This window comes from Triticum dicoccoides, chromosome 2B (genome assembly GCF_002162155.2).
Source record: "Triticum dicoccoides isolate Atlit2015 ecotype Zavitan chromosome 2B, WEW_v2.0, whole genome shotgun sequence".
NCBI lineage: Eukaryota > Viridiplantae > Streptophyta > Magnoliopsida > Poales > Poaceae > Triticum > Triticum dicoccoides.
The window spans coordinates 141,889,573-141,894,674 of record NC_041383.1 but is presented as its reverse complement, the minus strand read 5'-3'; positions in this window follow the sequence as shown (position 1 = coordinate 141,894,674).

Below are 5,102 nucleotides of genomic sequence, written 5' to 3'. Positions count from 1 at the left end.
TATCTCTGGGCTCTCTCGGTAATGCACATCACTATAAGCCTTGCAAGCAATGTGACTAATGAGTTAGTTGCGAGATGATACATTAGGAAACGAGTAAAGAGACTTGCCGGTAACAAGATTGAACTAGGTATTGAGATACCGATGATCGAATCTTGGGCAAGTAACATACCGATGACAAAGGGAACAACGTATGTTGTTATGCGGTTTGACCGATAAAGATCTTCGTAGAATATGAAGGAGCCAATATGAACATCCAGGTTCCCCTATTGGTTATTTACCGGAGATGTGTCTCGGTCATGTCTACATAGTTCTCGAACCCGTAGGCACTACAAAAAAATACACTTCCGTGATAATACATGTTTGTCACAGTAGGTCGCGTTTTCTGTCATGCATGTACGTCCATGACAAATTTATGACAGAATCAAGATAGTCATACATGTGCTGTCGTAGAAGTGTTCGATGACATTACCAAAATTATCATCACGGAAGTGTCCACTTCCATGATGATAAATCGTGCGTCACAGAACTGCTTTCGTCAAGGGTGACCGACACGTAACATCCACTGTAACGGAACACCATTAAGCTATTGGGTAGGGTTTTGGATCCGATAACCCGTTAACAGCCTCGACCAATGGTGATTTTCCAAGTGTAAAATCATCATTGGCTGGAGGAAACACGTGTCGGCTCACCGTTGGGACAGATGTCATCCATTCATTGGACAGAAGGCGCCTACGATACGTTGACACGTGGCATGGCCCAACAGAGGCCCATTCCTGTGAAAAGGCCGGCCTGTTTGACTTGGTCAAAAGGTGGCGGGCCGGCCCATGGAAAGCCTGTTAACGGCTTGTTCGCATATAGCCCATTTACAGCCTGCTAACCCAAGGTCCGTTACGCCCTATCCGAATTAGGCCCAGTAGCGTCATCTAGGTCATCCAATATGATTCCAGCCCGTTTTCACTTCTGGCCTATGTATGGCCCGTGACGTGTTTCGGCCCATATGAGGTCCTATGTAACTCTTGGCCTATTAACGGCCCGTGGTGAAACTGGCCCGCAATGAACAGTGTATCACTTTATACCCACTAACGGACCATGGTGAAACTGGCCCGTAATGAACAGTATATCACTTTATACCCATTAAGGGCCCGTTATTCAGTTGGGCCGTTTCTAGCAAATGTTATCTTTCGGACTTCTCAGAGCCCATTTATTCTTGGGCTCATTTCCAGCATTCGTTTACTTACGTCCCGTTACTGTCATTATCTGCTTGTGGGCCCAATTCAGCCCATGGTTACATTGGCCCGTTTGTGCTGCGTTAATACGTTGGGCCGTTTTCATAGCGTCATCAAATACGGCCTATTAATGATGGCCCGTTATGGTCATAAGGCCCATATAAGGCCCATTGATGATACAGCCCGTAGAAGGCCCATTGTTTCTACGGCCCGTAGAAGGCCCATTGTTTCTACGGCCCGTAGAAGGCCCATTGTTTCTATGGCCCATAGAAGGCCCATTGTTTCTATGGCCCATAGAAGGCCTACTGTTTCTACGCCCCGAAGAAGGCCCACTGTTTCTACGGCCCGTAGGAGGCCCAGTGTCACTACAGTAAATATTAGCCCATGGTTATTGTGGCCTAGTTTTAAAAAGAACTGCATTGACTACAAGCAAACAAATAAACAAGACAACAAGGAAATAAATAAGCAAGCAACTTATGCTAGGCTATCACGGCTGTTACACATATTACATCCACTGGGCATCAAAGTTCACCACCAGTGCAAATATAGGGAACAAAGCAGCATATCATATACACTGGTTGTCAAAGTTGGCGACCAGCACAAATAAACACCGCAGCTAAACAAATCCAGAACTGAAGCAACTTCAGAAGATCTCAAGAAACAATATCATGGGTACCCATAATGCTGGCAAGAAGCTTAGCAAGCTTATTAGCTTTCTCTTGTTCGGCGCTTAAATCCTCCAGCGCTTGTGGTTGCACCAGAAAATATGCATCTGGATTCTGCAGGGACTTCCTCAGTCCTTCAGCTTCCTGTCGCAGCACATCTGATCGATGTCTTTCAACTTGAAGTAGATACTCAATAAGACGAACTGATTCAGGCAGCGAGTTCGAAGAGGTTGTGCCAGTAGTAGTGGCCAGTAACTCGAACACTACATCAAGACAAGACTTTTGGGTTCCCTCACTATCGTCAAGATAGTTTTTATCAGCTTTCTTGGAGACCAACAGGGATGTCTCACTATCTTGAACCTTATCTGTATTACTTCCTTTACCATTGGGTAACGCGGTACTGTTCTCCAATATTTTGTCCGCATTCTAAAAGAGAAACAAGTAACTGTTGTGGCGCCTTGCTCCCTGTTCCCCCTCCTTATCCAGAGCGTCGCATGTTCATTTGGACGGGCGCAGGTGTCGGTGGCGGCGTGCCTCGCCGACGCCGGCAACTTCTGCGGTGGCAGAGCTACCCGTGGCGGCCAGTAGGAGCCAGCACCAGCTTTTGGCACCGTCAAGCACCGCCCAAGCCACCCGGAGCCTCTGCATGGCTCTTCGCTTGCCTGTGCACACGGCGGCACCGTCGCCGTGGCCCGAGGAGCACAAAGCATGCCCCCTGCCGTCGACAAGCTCTGTCAGCCGTTTCCGTCAGAAACCTGGAGTACCACCCAAGGCAGGCCAAACTTAGCACTTGAACGGAACCATTAGACCTTCACGGTGTTGCCTAGCCCCCTTAATCACCTGACCACCCACTGCCTCGCCGTAATCATCGCCGGTGTTATCCCGTTCACGGCCACTACCTCGGATCGCCTATAAAAGGGAGCCTCGAGCTCACTTTTGACCCCGCACCACACCTCCACCACACCAGAGCCACGCCTATCCTCTTGGAAGACTGCGGGGAGGCCTTCTTCCCCGACTCCGGCCACCCCGATCCGCCTCGGCCTTCGGCGTGATTCACTCTAGTGAGACCACCCCCGCCTTCTAGACCGTGCCAGTCGCCTCCTACTCCACCCAATGATCTAACCCGAGCCCCAATTCGACCTTTGCAGCCCTCCCCGGCGAGATCCAACAACACCCGAACCACCGTCCGCCAGAGTTGGGGCCGCCGTCGACGTGGTGCTCTCCGACGAACAACTCCACCACCCACAGGTGCGGAAGGACCCAAGGAACCCGTAGGTACCTTCCTTTCCCCCTACCTCGCCGTGGATCGCCGCTGGCGACCACCGCAGCCTTCGGGCGCCGGTGACTCTGTTTGGAAATTCAAACCTGACGGGTGGGACCCCTCGTCAGCTTTTTCCCATTTTACCAAACCGTTTTCTGAAAACGCCTTCGGGCAGAGTGCGTGTTCGTTTGGGGTTGGCATATTTCTAAATGTAACGTTTTCTATTTTTATAAACTACCCCCTGGAAACTTTCTGTTTCATTACAGATAAGTCCCTGGGCCAAAACCTTAATAACTTTTAAACAAAAGGTGGTTTTGATTTGATTCTTCTGTCATCTTTAGTTTTCTGTCTAGTTTTTTATCAAATTTAATTGAAAAATATTTGGAACACTTTTTGTGCACACACGACATTTACGTTAGTATGCGGTTTCTTTATGCCGTACATACCGACGGAGGTGACGAACCGTGAACTTCGCCGAGCTAGACTCCGACTACTCCGAACCTGGTAAGCATGTTTGAACCTTTGATATGATGAGTGTTTTGCATGTTTGCTTGAGTAGTTAGTTCATGACATGTTTATATGAGCATCCGTAAGTATTATATTGCATGCAAAGTATCTACAAGTAAGCTTCAACACTCGATGAGTATTTGATGGATATAAGCTGATCATGTGGTGACATGAGAGGTGGTAAGAGGGTATTGTTGTAGCATGCCAGTCTTCTGCCAAACCGTCCAACTCCAGTGTTAAAGTGGATCAAGTCACGTTACCATCTGTTCCCTTTTTGTGTGCTACCACATGTTTTCTGCAAAGAATATGGTTTAGTAGGTTGCAAACCTCTTTCCCCGTACACACCAAACAGAGGGGCCGGGATGAGGGTTCCATGGCCATGGATTAAAGCCTGTCATCCGGTCAGGGGGCATGGGTGTTTTCGGTTGGGACCGAGGTGGGGGCACCCCTTAGAGCGCGCGATATAAATTTGATCCCATGCTACTCGAGGTCGTAGCCTCCCCATCTCAAAGTTTTTCTTGAACGTTGCCTAGGGTGATTCCTGGCATCGGGATGTGGAATGGGTGTGTACTGGTTAGATGAGTTTCCTCTGAAATACCATAAACAAAAGTAGTCTGCTGTGACTACTGGAATCCGTTGACTGTGGTTAAATAGTACAAACACTGCAGAGTCCCAAATCATTCAAGTAACCGTATCTATGGTCAAGGACCATAATCAACTTATCTATGTCAGTCTCAGTATCAGTCTCTGTGACAAATCCCCGGTGAACAGACTTGAGTGGTAAACCCGGCTAAATGTTACTCATGTGGATGGACTAACCTGTTTATTACTACTGAGTATTTTCCTGAAGTGACATAATTTCATGAACAACTTGATTTCGGATGATGAAATATAAGCCCTTTATGTGACTTCGCATAGACGTCCGACTATGGCATTCTTGTTGTTTATTTTTGCTATAAGCCCTTTATGTGATGTCGCTCAGACATCCTACTGTGGCATCTATGTTAATTACTTTCATTATAAGCCCTTTCCGAGATGTCGCGTAGACGTCCGGCTGTGGAATGCACTGTTATTTACTTTCATTATAAGACTTTTCCGAGATGTCGCGTAGACGTCTGACTGTGGCACGCACTGTTATTTACTTTTATTATAAGCCCTTTCCGAGATGTCGTGTAGACGTTCGACTGTGGCACGCACTGTTATTTACTTTCATTATAAGCCCTTTCCGAGATGTCGCGTAGACGTCTGACTGTGGCACGCACTATCATTTACATTTCAATATAAGCCCTTTATGTGGTGTCGCTCAGACGCCCGACTGCGGCACGTTAATTTATTTTTACCTTTCGAGGCATCGCTTCAGAAATCCGATTGGTTTACAGTTACTTTCTTTGGGATTTCGGGAGGACTACCGCCTGACTTCCTTTTTAATTAACCTGCCGTGCA